This window comes from Lepisma saccharinum, chromosome 3, assembly GCF_977018435.1.
Source record: "Lepisma saccharinum chromosome 3, izLepSacc3.1, whole genome shotgun sequence".
NCBI lineage: Eukaryota > Metazoa > Arthropoda > Insecta > Zygentoma > Lepismatidae > Lepisma > Lepisma saccharinum.
Window position 1 is genome coordinate 1197311 of NC_139231.1, and position 20854 is coordinate 1218164.

The 20854-nt window shown below is 38.6% G+C and overlaps 1 protein-coding gene across 1 annotated transcript in view; it reads right to left on the reverse strand.

Moving 5' to 3' along the window:
* The window catches only part of LOC145985692 (uncharacterized), a 40704-nt gene extending 20054 nt beyond the window's left edge, over nt 1-20650 (reverse strand). Inside the window, exon 1 of the mRNA XM_083119761.1 lies at nt 20538-20650. The gene's annotated coding sequence lies outside the window, so the exon portion shown is untranslated. The remainder of the gene's footprint in view (nt 1-20537) is intronic.
* Nucleotides 20651-20854: the final 204 nt, after the last annotated feature.

Below are 20854 nucleotides of genomic sequence, written 5' to 3' on the forward strand. Positions count from 1 at the left end.
TTGCCAGCCGACGCGTTTTACCGCCAGGTGATTAATCGCGCCGAGTTTCTTGACTGAGAGGGCGTGCAGAAGCGAGGGACTTGAAACACATGGTTCCTGGTGCCCCGAGACAGCGATGCGTGTTCTTGTCTGCAGAGCAATGGAGCATATCGAGGCTGGAAACTCGGTCATGAAGAGGAACTCGTTCGTTGAACCTATGGAAATTCTGTTTTCCGTGTTTTCCTTTCGTTTCAAATCTTCTGGGTGAAAGAAACGTACTGTGTACACATGGTGAGATTCAGCAAGTTATAAGAGTAGCATATAGACGACATATTGCAACCCTGCATCAATGAATGATACCTGGCAATTCTTGAGCTCCTTTGCGACAGGCAAACCTGTCAGACGCTTTTAGTGTATCTCGTCAACTTTAGAGCAACACTAGAGCTATAATTATTAATAACAACTCTCTGAAATAGTGAGTAGTTTAGGAGATGTGAGTAGTCAAAATGTTGGCAAATCACAAAGGCTTTTTTTTCTCAGGCGGGACAGCAGTGCTTAAAGTAGGGGAAAGGTTGGCTGATGCTTCCCCCGAGTTAAGAGAATTCTCATAAAGCCATACCCAGCACTAGGATAATTTGCATGGATACTTAATATTCTATCTTTCACGGCACCCCTCGTCCATGTTTTCACTCTACAATTTCAGAATGTGAATTATATAGAGTCTTTCCAGAAATCCCTGAAGGCAAATGCCCCCCTGGTCCCCTCTGCGGGCGCCCTTGCAAATCACCAATATTGTGACCGTGATAATTTCAACCAATTAGAAGATTTAAGTTGGAATTCATGCAGCAAGTACAGTGAAAACGTTTCAAAATAGCGAACTTTAAAGATACAAAACTTTGGTACATCCATTTCGTGCGGCTGGTGTGCTGTGTTCGGGATTTTTTCTGCAATGTAGATTGAAGCTCCCCCAGAATTTGGACAAAATGACAGTTCTGACAACTCTTTTTAAATTTTAGATTTACAAGGACAATTTGACATATTTTTTTCTACATGTGAAAAATTCATAACTTTGTTAAAATTATAATACTCTTATTCATCAAACGTGACCCAGTGTAATGGTGTTTGTGGATCCACCTCACCTTGTCAAACGAATCACAGCCAACCAGTCCGAATGTCGTTGTTGGAGCTTTCCTATATTGCTCAGCCATCCGCAACATTTACACGTCGATGGCAGCATTGTTTTCAGCCACTCCTCGCATAGATTTATACGTCCAATATCTTCGACACCAGCTATGTGCATTCGCAAATAGTGATTAAGGGTAAACCCTAACAAAATCATCTGTGCCATTCGCAATAAACGAAGATAACTAAGAACAGGGATTCCTGCCAAAGAGAACTTTAATCTCGAGGCGTCACCTTAGATCATAGACTAATCCTTGCCTCTCACATTGAAGATATTAATAGAGGACTAAGAAAATCGTTTAGCCAGTTTTTCATTTTCCAGGCACATTCTTATTAAATGTACTCATTTTAATATCTTCAGGCAAACTTTTCAACTTCCCTACTCCTTGTCAGCCATGTTGGGACTGTTGTAACCAATGTCCAAGGACGTACAAGGGAGTTCAGGAGGTCTTCCCCCCCCCCGGACAGACTTACCAAGTAATAACATTAAATAATGAAAATATACTTGAGCATTTGTTGCATAATCGATGGTTTTATGTTTCCGCCGAACTTATTGGAAGCCAAGGATTATATTGGGATCAAATGGCTTTTAAATACACTTGAGTTATGATAATATGCATAAAATATTAATCAGGAACTTTACATTTCGTCAACTGGATCTATCAGTTTTGTTTTGTTGTTATTTAATAAATATTCAATTCTTTATCTATTTGACATTCATTTCCTCGCCGGGACAGTTGTTTTTATACAAATTTTGGCGATCTTAATTACGCATAAGCTAGTTAATGAATACGTGCTCTTATATCTCTACTAGTCTTGTACGTCTTTTTACGTATTCGTTTAATAATAATAGAATATTAATTAATTTACATCTCAATTAATATTATTTTAATTTAATTTAATATATTTATAATATAATCATTTAATTCAAACATTATTATTATTATAATTACTGAGACACTTTTTCGGACCAGTAGTACAGCAAAGAGAATTCCACGCCCGAAAATGAGGTATAGTGAGGTACACAGTGTTGCCAACCTCTTACTCGAAAAAATAACCAAGGTTTTTCTTTTTCGGTCTAACCTAACCTCAAACAAGGAGCTGGCAACCTTGCTTGAGGCTTTTCTCGCAGTGTTGCCAGCTGGGGCTCGGTGGGGCTCAGTGCCAACCTCTTACTCGAAAAGTTACCAAGGTTTTTATTTCTTGGGCTAATCTAACCTAACGCGAGGAGCTGGCAATCTTGCTTGAGGCTTTTCTCGCAGTGTTGCCAGCTGGGGCTCGGTGGCGCTCGCAGTGTTGCCAACTCCTCACTCGAAAAAATCACCAAGGTTTTTGTTTTTGGGTATAACCTAACCTCAAGCAAGGAGCTGGCAACGCTTGAGGCTTTCTTGCAGTGTTGCCAACTCACCCCAAGAATATTTCACCATGTGATATTTTACAAGCGAAGCTAACCTACAAATGGGAGTTGGCAACACTGATTAGTGGAGGTGCACGGGTTCTGCAACATCAATTGGCGTTCAGTGTTGCCAACTCGCCTCAAGAATATTTCACCATGTGATATTTTACAGGCGAAGCTAACCTACGAATAAGAGTTGGCAACACTGATTAGTGTAATCAGCTCAGTTGAGCGCCATCAATTGGCGATCAGTGTTGCCAACTCACCCCAAGAATATTTCACCATGTGATATTTTACAAGCAAAGATAACCTACGAATGGGAGTTGGCAACACTGACTAGTGGAGGTGCACGGGTTGAGTGCCATCAATTGATGTTGCCAGTGTTGCCAACTCACCTCAAGAATATTTCACCATGTGATATTTTACAGGCGAAGCTAACCTACAAATAGAAGTTGACAACACTGGTAACATCAATTGCGATTCAATGTTGCCAACTCACCTGAAGAATATTTCACCATGTGATATTTTACAGGCGAAGCTAACCTACAAATAGAAGTTGACAACACTGGTAACATCAATTGCGGTTCAGTGTTGCCAACTTACCTGAAGAATATTTCATCATGTGATATTTTACAGGCGAAGCTAACCTACAAATGGGAGTTGGCAACACTGACTAATAGAAGTGGCCAGGGCTGCGTCCGAATCAGCAGCAGATGTCACCTAGAGCGCTGTTACATCCGGGGACTCAGCCAATCTCTGTTGTCCGAATTTGCGGTAGACGTGGAGTCGGAGGGAAGAGCAGAGAGGCGCGACAGATGCACGCTGGCGCTGTGACGCTGCGCTTGGCAGCCATATTCTAATTTTTATTTTGTACAGACAATATTTACTGATTAGAGGATGTAAAACTCAGTTATATTTTAATATTTTATCGATAATGAATGCAGAAAAATTGTAAATGATGAAATAGCGTGTTATATTTTTAATATGAGTAGTTAGGTGGAAATTATTTGTTTGTTTGCGCCCCACGCGGTGGGTGAAGTTTGGGCTGACACCTGGCGGGAAAAGTGACAGGCGTACTACAAGGGGGACATGCAGATTCGGACGACTTGGACGTGACTTTGACGGCATGCGAGAGCAATGGGGAGAGAACGGGATGGAGTGCTTGCCAATCCGGACACGGCTTTTGTAAACCTCTCTCGCAGGCGATGTGCTGCACATGCATACGCGCGTGCTTCTTATTATTTTCGTATTGTGAGGCAAACAAACAAATAAATAATTGTTGTTTTTTAGGATGCCTGGCCTCTATAACCTCGCCAGGGTGCGTGGTGCCCAACCAAAAAAGTAAAAGGTTCTAACGGCTGCGGTTGTAGATTACCGCACCTCTGTAGAGTTTTGTGAGTTATTATTTTTTTAATTTGTGCATCGAACTAACTTATATTGGATTTTGATCGTAGTGTGCAGCGTTAATTTGATCAGAGGTGTCTTATCGGCTGGATTGTTGTTATTCTGCAGCACTGTTGAGGTGAAATCCAAATCGTACATGTGCTTGTCGAAATGCTTTCGTATGCGTGGAAGGGTGTGCTTGGACCAGTGGGGAAATTTATTTTTCGCACCGAGGTCTGTCGCGGAAGTTTTTGTGCTCGAATTGTGCGAGGGGGTTGTCGTCGAAGATTCGTCCAATAGGAGTTGGCAACACTGACTAGTTGCTTCACAAATTTTTTGTTTTTTAAACATATGATATTTCACAGGCGAGGCTAACCTACAAGTTACAAGTTGACGGTGTAATTTTCTATAAGATGATAAGTATGCAATAAGATGAAGAAGACGCTAACTGGCAATAGCGGTGTTAATGTTTCCAGTTTTCTACCCCCTCTCACCGGGCCTTCTCCCTCTATGGCGCAGTGGTATTTAAAGATTTGATACTCGCACAAGTGGTTTTTGAAACTGTAGGTCTACTCCCGATTAGTTTTACTTACAGGTTTTTTTTTGTATACTTCTGTTTTTCCACATGTATGTATGTATGTAATGCGATTTGTGTGGGGGGTCAAAAATTTTGAAACTTACGACTTAATTAATCTGCATGAATGCTTAATGTTTGATTTTTTTTTATTTCTAGTTCGATATGAGATACACACAATTTTATTTTTTGAAGTACAGTTAATATTACCTAGTTCGGGTTAAGCTGTAACATACAACTAGCGATCGACACGACCACCTGACACACAGACAGAGAGAGTGTGAGCAAATTCAAAGTGTGATCTATTGTGAACTAAACTAACCTCACTCACCCACCCACATATAGTCTTACAGGTAACTCAAAAAGCAGAAAGTAGTATATAGCATGACAGGTCGATCTATTGTAAACTAAACTAATCTTATTTGCCCACCCACATATAGTCTTACAGGTAACTCAAAAAGCAGAAAGTAGTATATAGCATGACAGGTCGATCTATTGTAAACTAAACTAACCTCACTCGCCCACCCACATATAGCCTTACAGGTGACTCAAAAGCAGAAAGGCGGCTATATCACTTGTAAGGGCCAACACACAAGATCTATTGCAAACTAAATTAACCTACGACATAAGCCATGGACATATTTTCCAGATAGGGTATAAGCAACTCACCTCTTGCAATTGTATAACGGGGAAAATTAACCTACAGCTGGCAACACTGTTTGAGTTGCTTTCGACGAGCCAAACTTACACTTTGCAAATAGGCTCTACAGCTAGAAGCTTGAAACATATATCTTCGCAGAGTATGCCAACTTACTTTATGTAAAAATATTACCTAGTACAGTTAAGCTGTGACATACAACTAACGATCGACACGACTACCTGACACACATACGGAGAGAGTGAGACAGCTTATACGCAATATATTCCTACACATGTACTGGGTTTAAAAGGTAATTTGCAACAACTATTTCACTCACTCCCTATCAAAATCTTCTAACCACATGTTTTTGATACTTGCTGCCAGAACATGGTGGTTTTAGACTGTAAATTCAACCCGATTATTCTATTTGTGCATGATGCCTGCATTTGGAATATTTAATTTTTGGCATACGGTATTTTGCGTGCTCCAGTAACCTTGCGCTCGATTCACGGAAGCTATGACGTGTATTTCCTGTTTTGCGAACATGCGAGAATTTTTCACAATAGATAATATATTGCAAGAGCGAGTTGTTTGTGTATATAAATCTAGCTTTGGAAATGGACATGAATATAATGTCAAAAATTATTGCATAACTTAAAAATATTGATATTTATTGCACTAGCAAAAGTAAATGTGGAATGCCCTCGCCCCCCTCAGCTGTTAGGTTAAACAGCATAAATATTTTATTACTGATAGCAAGCATTGTCATATGGACAAAACAGATCTAGTAATGAGCTGTCTTGCTAGTCTCTCGAGTGAAGGAATATGATGCTACTATAAACTGTAAACAAGATATACAACCTCTGGCATGAGATGCACGAGACTTATGAACCTCGACCTATAGAGTTGTACAATGGATGTTTTTTGTTAAGCATAGCGGTGTGTTTTTTGTTTATTTCAATGTCATCGAGCGTGCATGTAAAGAAGGGGTGAGAAAAAAGAGGAGGGGGGTTATAACGGATAATTCATGTTTTGATTTCAATACTTTAGCTAGTCACGATTCACCTGCTATCTAGAAGGACACTGGACGATGGCTAAAAGCGAGGGAAGGAGAGAAATGTTATTTTTTATTTTTTGATAGTGTGATGAAATAGTTTTAGATAATAATAGTAGGCTAATAGAATTGTAGAAAACGGCTGTATCGTGATGCGAGGCTGAAAGCAATTTCGAAAGCAGTCTCGGGCATCTTCGCGTTCAGCCAACAAGAAAAATGCACATGGAGGGCGCAACGGTATTGTCTATAGATGGTTTTTCTGAATAAACATACATATTATTTTTTGCAGTCTCCAGATAGGACCGGAGCTTTTTGTTTTGGTTGGACAAGAGGGTTCAGATAAATACATGGACATCAAAATAAAAGAAAAAAATTTACTCCACTGCTTACATGTATTGAGTCTTCCAATAACACACCTCGCGGGGCGTACCTACATGTATGCAAAATATAGTTAATGTCTTATTTCTCAAACCTGTGGTCTGTAGATTTGCTTTTGTTGGCAACAGAAACAGAAAAATGGCACCATGTTATTGTATACTGATAAGGGTGTACTGTAATCATAACAATTTTCTAGTTAAAAATCTATGTTGAAAAGCAATGTTGGGTGACTTGTCTGTGTTGGGTATTACAACTTCACAGCTGTACCTGCACAACTCATCGACTACAAGCCAACAATGTTAGGAAATGTGCGCATGGCTCCGAGAATACAATTTAAAATCACTAATGTGGCATGAACCCCTCTTCACTTGTGTGTATTTGAATATGCGAAAATTAGATATTTTGAATAATCGAGGAGAACAATCACAAAAACAGCTTGCACCGGTATGACGTGTTCAAACTTCAGACGATTTTTGTTAATCTACAAAAGCCAATTGCGAACGGAGATCACTACGAAAATTGTGGAAAAAAAAGAAGCGAGGCTATTTTGGCTAATGGTAACGATGAGGATGAATAATGGTTGTTTTAATAAAATTGACGAAGTGGGGCATGTTGAATATACCTAGCCTAAAATAAAATTCAACAATTAATGTTAAACATTTGCCACTCTGAAATGGCAACGGCTATCATCATAACATCACTTGTTTCTAACCTATCCATATTGGCCCTCTCTCTACCCCTCCATAAATTCGATTCGAAAGGTACAATTATTCCAGTTTTTGAATAATCAATCAAATCAAATTTGACGTAATCAAATATTTTTTTGAAAAGATGGTTGAAGAGGTTGAGACTATTGGCAGCCTCTTACGCGAATCGAAACCAAATGCTTCTATTATCCAGCGATGAACTTCAATCTCACAATAACATTGAAACGTGTCCGGTGTGCGATCAAAGGTTTCCACCGACGAGAACCGGAAAGTTATTTCATCATAATCACTTCACCGGAAACTACATCGGTGGAATCTGTAACATAATGTATTCATGTATGTGTTTGACAATCATATATCACTTATTAGAACAATTTTCATATTGATTTTACTATGTGAGATGATATTTTATTTACATTTACGATAAAATAGAGGTTTGGGTGTAATAACAGTTTTTTATTAATTAATTTAGAGATGCTTTTTTTTATTTGTTGAGTTAATGATTAGGTTAATTTGTTATTTCTCGCGAAAAAGAGGGAACCACAGCTGAAAGAAAATACACAACTTGTATTATTGAGGTCAAGAGTTTGTTTTAACATTACTTTTTGCACACATAGGCTAATCACGACTCGGGATATGTTTAAAATGGAATCTGAAACATTATGCGACCTGACTGGAACTCGGAATAGGACACACTGATTACAAGACGTCGATACATTACCACTTGGTCGGTTCGTATCTTATTTTAAACTGTAGGTCCACGCTCTATTAGCCTATCTGTGTATAACGTGGATTTAGAATTCAGTAGAAAATAACGTCGATCTAGCATTTTTTTTTTGGATTTTAGATGTGTTAAGACCACTAAAATTACCAATTCTTATAATAAAAAACTTTTCCTCATATTACTATTTTGAAAGAGAGAATTAATTGTATAATATTTTGTTGTTAATTTCAAAGAAGACTAATTCAAATAGTAATAACGGGAACGAATAAAGCTTACGAAAAGTTTTTGCCACTGTGAGAATTTGAACCTACGACCATTAGAGTGACAACCCAGTGCGATAACCACTAGCCCACGAGTTTGTTTCTTCTTACGGCATGATTATGAGTTAAGACCAATTTGTTCAATATGCATAAGAAATATAATCCCCCCACTCGCTTTTTTTATAAACAACGCACCCAAATGCTTCTTTGTAGCAAATGAAATAAAGGTGGTATGAATGTCACAAGATATTTAAGCAAAAATCTACTATATTTACGTCGCAATTGTTTTACATGGAGAGGCCACATCTTCGAGAATTGAGGTTGTGGTTTGACTGTAATTGTAGGATACCCCATAGGTATTGATAAGCCAAGGCTCTAGTGTGCACTAGATTTGTTTATTTGTAGTGATGTGCTCAGGAATTTTTGTAAAGAGGTATGTGAATATAAAAATTGTGTTAATGCTTATTTTTTTAAACAGTGAACTCATATTTTAATATCTCTCTGTCTATTTTATTATTCTACTTAGGAACTAATTAGTATTACAGAAGTTATATTGAAAAGAAATCTCACGTGACAATGACGAGAAATTAGATTTGTGGAATGAATAGTTTTCATATTTTAAAACCTCGAAGGGTTATGGGCTATCTCCCGATTCCCTTTTTCCACAATCCTACCTAGAGTTATTTTTAACTAGCAACGAGGTGACGTTTGGTCAGCACGACGAACCCTCAGCTGTTATAGAAGATATCTGAAACCAGCTTACACCAGTCATTTGTAGCTCCCCCAATTTTTTTTGATGGTGGGTTGCTACCGGCCTTATACGTAGCCCGAATAAATTCCGACCAGAGCCGGATTCGAACCTATGCCGTCTCGCAGCGAACATTCTCAAGACGAGTGAACGCCGTAACTCGCTCAGCTACGGAGGAGGACTCTCTCTTTTTTTTTCTCCCTCTCTATTTTTTCTCTAATTTTCATCATCATAGTTAAAATTAATCCAAGAGAAAATATATATTTTGTGTTGACATAGGAAATATGCAATAAAAATGCATGATCAATAGTTAAGGTCAAAATCTGAATAAACAGTGAGGGTGATACACGCAAGCTTCCAGGCATGTGATTTGCACAGAATTAAATATAAAAAATGAGAGATGGAAGGTTTTTGTTACTATTAGAATTTAAGGACGGAAAATATGTACAGTGAATGAATACTACGTTTGACTAATCGTGAAGATGAGTATCACAGTACGTTTTTTATCGTTCTTATATAAACGTTGAAACGTTTAAGAACGTATAAGAATGTTTACCGAAACGTTTCAACGTTGTTTTCACGCAACGTTGAAACGTTTCGGTAAACATTCTTATACGTTCTTAAACGTTTCAACGTTTATATAAGAACGATAAAAAACGTACTGTGATACTCATCTTCACGATTAGTCAAACGTAGTATTCATTCACTGTACATATTTTCCGTCCTTAAATTCTAATAGTAACAAAAACCTTCCATCTCTCATTTTTTATATTTAATTCTGTGCAAATCACATGCCTGGAAGCTTGCGTGTATCACCCTCACTGTTTATTCAGATTTTGACCTTAACTATTGATCATGCATTTTTATTGCATATTTCCTATGTCAACACAAAATATATATTTTCTCTTGGATTAATTTTAACTATGATGATGAAAATTAGAGAAAAAATAGAGAGGGAGAAAAAAAAAGAGAGAGTCCTCCTCCGTAGCTGAGCGAGTTACGGCGTTCACTCGTCTTGAGAATGTTCGCTGCGAGACGGCATAGGTTCGAATCCGGCTCTGGTCGGAATTTATTCGGGCTACGTATAAGGCCGGTAGCAACCCACCATCAAAAAAAATTGGGGGAGCTACAAATGACTGGTGTAAGCTGGTTTCAGATATCTTCTATAACAGCTGAGGGTTCGTCGTGCTGACCAAACGTCACCTCGTTGCTAGTTAAAAATAACTCTAGGTAGGATTGTGGAAAAAGGGAATCGGGAGATAGCCCATAACCCTTCGAGGTTTTAAAATATGAAAACTATTCATTCCACAAATCTAATTTCTCGTCATTGTCACGTGAGATTTCTTTTCAATATAACTTCTGTAATACTAATTAGTTCCTAAGTAGAATAATAAAATAGACAGAGAGATATTAAAATATGAGTTCACTGTTTAAAAAAATAAGCATTAACACAATTTTTATATTCACATACCTCTTTACAAAAATTCCTGAGCACATCACTACAAATAAACAAATCTAGTGCACACTAGAGCCTTGGCTTATCAATACCTATGGGGTATCCTACAATTACAGTCAAACCACAACCTCAATTCTCGAAGATGTGGCCTCTCCATGTAAAACAATTGCGACGTAAATATAGTAGATTTTTGCTTAAATATCTTGTGACATTCATACCACCTTTATTTCATTTGCTACAAAGAAGCATTTGGGTGCGTTGTTTATAAAAAAAGCGAGTGGGGGGATTATATTTCTTATGCATATTGAACAAATTGGTCTTAACTCATAATCATGCCGTAAGAAGAAACAAACTCGTGGGCTAGTGGTTATCGCACTGGGTTGTCACTCTAATGGTCGTAGGTTCAAATTCTCACAGTGGCAAAAACTTTTCGTAAGCTTTATTCGTTCCCGTTATTACTATTTGAATTAGTCTTCTTTGAAATTAACAACAAAATATTATACAATTAATTCTCTCTTTCAAAATAGTAATATGAGGAAAAGTTTTTTATTATAAGAATTGGTAATTTTAGTGGTCTTAACACATCTAAAATCCAAAAAAAAAATGCTAGATCGACGTTATTTTCTACTGAATTCTAAATCCACGTTATACACAGATAGGCTAATAGAGCGTGGACCTACAGTTTAAAATAAGATACGAACCGACCAAGTGGTAATGTATCGACGTCTTGTAATCAGTGTGTCCTATTCCGAGTTCCAGTCAGGTCGCATAATGTTTCAGATTCCATTTTAAACATATCCCGAGTCGTGATTAGCCTATGTGTGCAAAAAGTAATGTTAAAACAAACTCTTGACCTCAATAATACAAGTTGTGTATTTTCTTTCAGCTGTGGTTCCCTCTTTTTCGCGAGAAATAACAAATTAACCTAATCATTAACTCAACAAATAAAAAAAAGCATCTCTAAATTAATTAATAAAAAACTGTTATTACACCCAAACCTCTATTTTATCGTAAATGTAAATAAAATATCATCTCACATAGTAAAATCAATATGAAAATTGTTCTAATAAGTGATATATGATTGTCAAACACATACATGAATACATTATGTTACAGATTCCACCGATGTAGTTTCCGGTGAAGTGATTATGATGAAATAACTTTCCGGTTCTCGTCGGTGGAAACCTTTGATCGCACACCGGACACGTTTCAATGTTATTGTGAGATTGAAGTTCATCGCTGGATAATAGAAGCATTTGGTTTCGATTCGCGTAAGAGGCTGCCAATAGTCTCAACCTCTTCAACCATCTTTTCAAAAAAATATTTGATTACGTCAAATTTGATTTGATTGATTATTCAAAAACTGGAATAATTGTACCTTTCGAATCGAATTTATGGAGGGGTAGAGAGAGGGCCAATATGGATAGGTTAGAAACAAGTGATGTTATGATGATAGCCGTTGCCATTTCAGAGTGGCAAATGTTTAACATTAATTGTTGAATTTTATTTTAGGCTAGGTATATTCAACATGCCCCACTTCGTCAATTTTATTAAAACAACCATTATTCATCCTCATCGTTACCATTAGCCAAAATAGCCTCGCTTCTTTTTTTTCCACAATTTTCGTAGTGATCTCCGTTCGCAATTGGCTTTTGTAGATTAACAAAAATCGTCTGAAGTTTGAACACGTCATACCGGTGCAAGCTGTTTTTGTGATTGTTCTCCTCGATTATTCAAAATATCTAATTTTCGCATATTCAAATACACACAAGTGAAGAGGGGTTCATGCCACATTAGTGATTTTAAATTGTATTCTCGGAGCCATGCGCACATTTCCTAACATTGTTGGCTTGTAGTCGATGAGTTGTGCAGGTACAGCTGTGAAGTTGTTAATAATACCCAACACAGACAAGTCACCCAACATTGCTTTTCAACATAGATTTTTAACTAGAAAATTGTTATGATTACAGTACACCCTTATCAGTATACAATAACATGGTGCCATTTTTCTGTTTCTGTTGCCAACAAAAGCAAATCTACAGACCACAGGTTTGAGAAATAAGACATTAACTATATTTTGCATACATGTAGGTACGCCCCGCGAGGTGTGTTATTGGAAGACTCAATACATGTAAGCAGTGGAGTAAATTTTTTTCTTTTATTTTGATGTCCATGTATTTATCTGAACCCTCTTGTCCAACCAAAACAAAAAGCTCCGGTCCTATCTGGAGACTGCAAAAAATAATATGTATGTTTATTCAGAAAAACCATCTATAGACAATACCGTTGCGCCCTCCATGTGCATTTTTCTTGTTGGCTGAACGCGAAGATGCCCGAGACTGCTTTCGAAATTGCTTTCAGCCTCGCATCACGATACAGCCGTTTTCTACAATTCTATTAGCCTACTATTATTATCTAAAACTATTTCATCACACTATCAAAAAATAAAAAATAACATTTCTCTCCTTCCCTCGCTTTTAGCCATCGTCCAGTGTCCTTCTAGATAGCAGGTGAATCGTGACTAGCTAAAGTATTGAAATCAAAACATGAATTATCCGTTATAACCCCCCTCCTCTTTTTTCTCACCCCTTCTTTACATGCACGCTCGATGACATTGAAATAAACAAAAAACACACCGCTATGCTTAACAAAAAACATCCATTGTACAACTCTATAGGTCGAGGTTCATAAGTCTCGTGCATCTCATGCCAGAGGTTGTATATCTTGTTTACAGTTTATAGTAGCATCATATTCCTTCACTCGAGAGACTAGCAAGACAGCTCATTACTAGATCTGTTTTGTCCATATGACAATGCTTGCTATCAGTAATAAAATATTTATGCTGTTTAACCTAACAGCTGAGGGGGGCGAGGGCATTCCACATTTACTTTTGCTAGTGCAATAAATATCAATATTTTTAAGTTATGCAATAATTTTTGACATTATATTCATGTCCATTTCCAAAGCTAGATTTATATACACAAACAACTCGCTCTTGCAATATATTATCTATTGTGAAAAATTCTCGCATGTTCGCAAAACAGGAAATACACGTCATAGCTTCCGTGAATCGAGCGCAAGGTTACTGGAGCACGCAAAATACCGTATGCCAAAAATTAAATATTCCAAATGCAGGCATCATGCACAAATAGAATAATCGGGTTGAATTTACAGTCTAAAACCACCATGTTCTGGCAGCAAGTATCAAAAACATGTGGTTAGAAGATTTTGATAGGGAGTGAGTGAAATAGTTGTTGCAAATTACCTTTTAAACCCAGTACATGTGTAGGAATATATTGCGTATAAGCTGTCTCACTCTCTCCGTATGTGTGTCAGGTAGTCGTGTCGATCGTTAGTTGTATGTCACAGCTTAACTGTACTAGGTAATATTTTTACATAAAGTAAGTTGGCATACTCTGCGAAGATATATGTTTCAAGCTTCTAGCTGTAGAGCCTATTTGCAAAGTGTAAGTTTGGCTCGTCGAAAGCAACTCAAACAGTGTTGCCAGCTGTAGGTTAATTTTCCCCGTTATACAATTGCAAGAGGTGAGTTGCTTATACCCTATCTGGAAAATATGTCCATGGCTTATGTCGTAGGTTAATTTAGTTTGCAATAGATCTTGTGTGTTGGCCCTTACAAGTGATATAGCCGCCTTTCTGCTTTTGAGTCACCTGTAAGGCTATATGTGGGTGGGCGAGTGAGGTTAGTTTAGTTTACAATAGATCGACCTGTCATGCTATATACTACTTTCTGCTTTTTGAGTTACCTGTAAGACTATATGTGGGTGGGCAAATAAGATTAGTTTAGTTTACAATAGATCGACCTGTCATGCTATATACTACTTTCTGCTTTTTGAGTTACCTGTAAGACTATATGTGGGTGGGTGAGTGAGGTTAGTTTAGTTCACAATAGATCACACTTTGAATTTGCTCACACTCTCTCTGTCTGTGTGTCAGGTGGTCGTGTCGATCGCTAGTTGTATGTTACAGCTTAACCCGAACTAGGTAATATTAACTGTACTTCAAAAAATAAAATTGTGTGTATCTCATATCGAACTAGAAATAAAAAAAAATCAAACATTAAGCATTCATGCAGATTAATTAAGTCGTAAGTTTCAAAATTTTTGACCCCCCACACAAATCGCATTACATACATACATACATGTGGAAAAACAGAAGTATACAAAAAAAAACCTGTAAGTAAAACTAATCGGGAGTAGACCTACAGTTTCAAAAACCACTTGTGCGAGTATCAAATCTTTAAATACCACTGCGCCATAGAGGGAGAAGGCCCGGTGAGAGGGGGTAGAAAACTGGAAACATTAACACCGCTATTGCCAGTTAGCGTCTTCTTCATCTTATTGCATACTTATCATCTTATAGAAAATTACACCGTCAACTTGTAACTTGTAGGTTAGCCTCGCCTGTGAAATATCATATGTTTAAAAAACAAAAAATTTGTGAAGCAACTAGTCAGTGTTGCCAACTCCTATTGGACGAATCTTCGACGACAACCCCCTCGCACAATTCGAGCACAAAAACTTCCGCGACAGACCTCGGTGCGAAAAATAAATTTCCCCACTGGTCCAAGCACACCCTTCCACGCATACGAAAGCATTTCGACAAGCACATGTACGATTTGGATTTCACCTCAACAGTGCTGCAGAATAACAACAATCCAGCCGATAAGACACCTCTGATCAAATTAACGCTGCACACTACGATCAAAATCCAATATAAGTTAGTTCGATGCACAAATTAAAAAAATAATAACTCACAAAACTCTACAGAGGTGCGGTAATCTACAACCGCAGCCGTTAGAACCTTTTACTTTTTTGGTTGGGCACCACGCACCCTGGCGAGGTTATAGAGGCCAGGCATCCTAAAAAACAACAATTATTTATTTGTTTGTTTGCCTCACAATACGAAAATAATAAGAAGCACGCGCGTATGCATGTGCAGCACATCGCCTGCGAGAGAGGTTTACAAAAGCCGTGTCCGGATTGGCAAGCACTCCATCCCGTTCTCTCCCCATTGCTCTCGCATGCCGTCAAAGTCACGTCCAAGTCGTCCGAATCTGCATGTCCCCCTTGTAGTACGCCTGTCACTTTTCCCGCCAGGTGTCAGCCCAAACTTCACCCACCGCGTGGGGCGCAAACAAACAAATAATTTCCACCTAACTACTCATATTAAAAATATAACACGCTATTTCATCATTTACAATTTTTCTGCATTCATTATCGATAAAATATTAAAATATAACTGAGTTTTACATCCTCTAATCAGTAAATATTGTCTGTACAAAATAAAAATTAGAATATGGCTGCCAAGCGCAGCGTCACAGCGCCAGCGTGCATCTGTCGCGCCTCTCTGCTCTTCCCTCCGACTCCACGTCTACCGCAAATTCGGACAACAGAGATTGGCTGAGTCCCCGGATGTAACAGCGCTCTAGGTGACATCTGCTGCTGATTCGGACGCAGCCCTGGCCACTTCTATTAGTCAGTGTTGCCAACTCCCATTTGTAGGTTAGCTTCGCCTGTAAAATATCACATGATGAAATATTCTTCAGGTAAGTTGGCAACATTGAACCGCAATTGATGTTACCAGTGTTGTCAACTTCTATTTGTAGGTTAGCTTCGCCTGTAAAATATCACATGGTGAAATATTCTTCAGGTGAGTTGGCAACATTGAATCGCAATTGATGTTACCAGTGTTGTCAACTTCTATTTGTAGGTTAGCTTCGCCTGTAAAATATCACATGGTGAAATATTCTTGAGGTGAGTTGGCAACACTGGCAACATCAATTGATGGCACTCAACCCGTGCACCTCCACTAGTCAGTGTTGCCAACTCCCATTCGTAGGTTATCTTTGCTTGTAAAATATCATATGGTGAAATATTCTTGGGGTGAGTTGGCAACACTGATCGCCAATTGATGGCGCTCAACTAAGCTGATTACACTAATCAGTATTGCTAACTCTTATTCGTAGGTTAGCTTCGCCTGTAAAATATCACATGGTGAAATATTCTTGAGGTGAGTTGGCAACACTAATCGCCAATTGATGCTGGTGAACCCGGCTACCTCCACTAATCAGTGTTGCCAACTCCCATTTGTAGGTTAGCTTCGCTTGTAAAATATCACATGGTGAAATATTCTTGGGGTGAGTTGGCAACACTGCGAGAAAGCCTCAAGCGTTGCCAACTCCTTGTTTGAGGTTAGGTTAGACCCAAAAACAAAAACCTTGGTGATTTTTTCAAGTGAGGAGTTAGCAACACTGCGAGCCCCACCGAGCCCCAGCTGGCAACACTGCGAGAAAAGCCTCAAGCAAGATTGCCAGCTCCTCGCGTTAGGTTAGATTAGCCCAAGAAATAAAAACCTTGGTAACTTTTCGAGTAAGAGGTTGGCACTGAGCCCCACCGAGCCCCAGCTGGCAACACTGCGAGAAAAGCCTCAAGCAAGGTTGCCAGCTCCTTGTTTGAGGTTAGGTTAGACCGAAAAAGAAAAACCTTGGTTATTTTTTCGAGTAAGAGGTTGGCAACACTGTGTACCTCACTATACCTCATTTTCGGGCGTGGAATTCTCTTTGCTGTACTACTCGGACCCCCCCCTGAAATATATTTCTTGATACGTGCCTGTCAATGTATCCTTACCTTCGTTGAATGATTGATTGATTTGCTTTATTTTAGTTTGTGCCACTTTTGGCTAATTTGCGAAGATGGGGCTGAGATGGTGAATGGACACTCACAAACATCCATATCCAGGTCGGAATTCGAACCAGAGACCCCTGGCGTCGTAGCGCGAAGTGATAACTACTCCGCCACGGGGGCCGGCCCTTACCTTCATGTGTGCCTTCTGCAGGTCGCTGTATAACTTTTAACTTCTCGCAAGAAGCTTTTGCACCACTTTTTAAAACTTGGTAATGTCTTTATATAAGAGGCTAGCTCCACATACAGAGTGATGGGTGGAAAATGTACTGATGCACTCATTTTCCAATGTTCCTAGTTGCCTAGAAACCAGGCTGCATCTATAATCCCAACATTATCTTACGCTGGCCCAACCTGGCATCATACCGCTACTCGCATCTAGGAACAGAGGCGTAGCAAGGGGTGGGCGACAGTCCGAGGCCAGCAACTGAGGCCGTGTCCGAGAGGTGCAAGACCGTACTTGAAGCGAGCATCCTCCGAGAATGGTTTTGGAGTGCGGTCTTGAAGTTGTGGACTGGAAGTGAAAGTCTTTCGAATTGCACTTCGACTGTCATTCATTAACCACTAACTACATGTGCTAAAACTCGGGTTTAGTTGCGTATGTTCTTGTAGCGTCATATTTTTATTAACGGGGTATAATTGCCTAAGTTGGACCACCACACGTTTCCCCAAATTGGACCGGGGAAAATATGGGCTGTGGGCAGAGATGGAATTGCAAATGGCTATTCGCGATTAAAATTAACCGATATGCCATCTGGTGGGATTTCCAGGAAGTACTCTAAGTTGGATACGTTGTGTTGAAGTCGTTTAAAGCATGGGGAATATGCGAGAGAGTAAGGTCTACTGTTCAGGTTTTTTTTGCTCTAAATCGTTTTTTGAGTCATAACAAATTAAAAGTTTTCATGTGTTTCCACTCCGTGGAATCAACAAAATGAAATTTGTTAATAAATCAGGGAAAACGTAATTGACAGAAGATTGGTATGGGGGATATAACACTGTAATTCGGCAAGGAAATTACGAAGAATGCACGAGTCTGCTTACTTTATTTATCGAGAGATAAATATATATTTCCATGAAAGTAAAGTTTTAAATTGTACTTTATAAATAAAGCTTTTTTTTCGAAAAATCATGAAGCGTCTTACCCAATGCGTCCATGTATTACCGGTATTACGTATGTGTGAAATTCGGAACAGGTGCAAGTCGATTAAGAGCGAAGATGAAAATAGTTTGAGAATGAATTAATGTCAAATGTAACCAGAAAAAAAGGTGGACATGCTAATGTTACTGTTTCATTCAGTACGATGTCCTTTTTCAGTGAGTATAGCCTGGTCATGAAATCGTGAATATTATTATTAAACCAGCCTTTCTCTTTCGAGAAAGAACTGCAACGATATGTTTGCAATTTTCTCCTGTCCCAGCTTTTCAAGTACAGGCCAATTTCAATTCCTTTATTTTCAAATAATTTCCGAGAACCCCAGTTACAACATGACGTGCAGATGATACAGCACTGCTTTGGACAACCAGTGCGTATACATAGTTTCGTCTGCATTTTCCGTGTTATTTTTGCCTATCATAATTAAATGCTTCGATCTCAGTACAGCTTCACGTTCGTTAGAGTACCTGGAATTCACATCGCATTCGCAATATTTAAAAATAATGCGTAATTTAAACGTTTTCTACCATACCAGTCATGACAACACGCTGCTATTTTGTACTACTGCTGAATGTAAACAAAGATTTATCCTATTTAGAGCGGCCATATTGGAAGCGACACTAGCGCTCAGGTGGTAATTTTAATCGCGAATAGCAGCATACAATAATGTGGACTATGGCTTGAACGAGTGTAGTAGAAGGTATGTTTTTTTTGTTGTTGTTTTACAGCTGACCAAATATTCAACGTAGATGAGTCAGGTTTCACCACAGTCTAGAAACGTTCACAAAAAAATGTAGCAAAGAAAGGAAAATCACAGGTAGGTGCTGTTACAAGCGGCGAACGTGGAGTAAATACCACAATGGTGTGTGCAGTGAGTGCTGCAGGTGTCTAGATACCGTACACATACATACGTACATGCCTCTTGTGAGCGGTCCAACCTAAGCAACCTGTGGTCCAAGTTAGGAAACCTGTTGCCTGTAATGGACCGATGTCACTACTTGCGTTTATGTACCCTATTATATTGGTTCCTGCATTTTTTTGTTGAAAAAGTTATATGTAGTGAAAGGTAATAGTTTGTGCTTCTCATAGCTACAATTTCGTTCTATTTCTGTGTCTTGTTTTTGATGCAGAAACAAAATAGTACCAACTGGTCCAATTTCGGCAACTTTCCCCTATATCGAAAGGGTAGTAACTTGCTCCAAATAACACATTTTAGTGGTTGGAAACACTGTTTGTTTACATTTCGCGTAGGTCACTGGAAGGAGCTAAATTGATTGGATTTCTGTATCAATGTTGCATTACAGAGAGTAATTTTTATTCTACGTAATGCTACAGGACTTATAGTTCTCCATGCGTTAGATGAGTCGCCATAACTAACTAAAACCTCTATAAATTACACAAGATTACGCAGCACAGTAAAGCTACACCACCCGTCCATTTGCCAAGGTTAGCAGGCTCTCCATTATCCATCATAGAGTACAACATCGCTTCATCTAGACTCTTTAGAAGTCGTGAGCGAATTCACATTCATAAAAAATCAGAGAAAGACATTTTTAGGGTTAGTGAAATAATTAAATATTATCTTAATGGGTAATTTTCATTTTATTGTTATTATTTAAATTTTTAATACTTTTTTGATGTATGCCTGAAGATTTTGTATCGATTCACATTGAGATTTCAAATTTACAGAACAGATTAAGGCCTCGCGTTCTAATCTCGCCCAGGGCCCAAGGCTCTGGGATGTGTTGTTACGCCAAGGTCTAGGAAGATGTGACAAAGTAAAGTAGCCTGTACAGGAGTCTAACTAGATAGAAGCAGGGTGAGCGATATCCACGGTGACATTTACAAATCGAAACTTACAAGTTTGCATACCCGACATGCAAAAATAATCGTCCACATACTCTAGAACCTTGACTGCGACACTAAGCCCGTATCATCTGAGAGCATGCAGTTGCTGTATACAAGCAGCATACAAATACCTGAGAATCTGAAATTAGCAGCAGTAATCCAGCTACAAAGACACTGTGACCAAGAATTCTAGCAGACATTGCCAAGTGATGCAAACCCAGCATTACAACTCCACTGAGAGAAACGTGCTGAATTCCGCGTCTATGAAAACAAAATTCCGACGCAGAACTATCCAACAAATAGCTTGCGCTGCGACAGTTGTTCACAGCAGACATGTATAACCACACTCACCTTACATTAATTAATAATACATCTCAGAAGACCACTTTTCATGAAGCCAAGGGCAATGACCTCGGTTATCTACCCCACCAACTGACATTCATCATCAACAACAACAAATTTTGTTGGACTTACAGCTTTACATCTGGCTGTTTATGTCCAGCATACATTTTTAGTACATGAGATACATTTTTGATATAAATTTTACACACAAAGTTCAAGTACGCTCCTAAATACCTTTTTATATATCTACATTCAATCATTTATTAACAAAAAAAATTACAATTTTATATCAACTTATCTAAAGAAACAAGTAGGTATATATATCC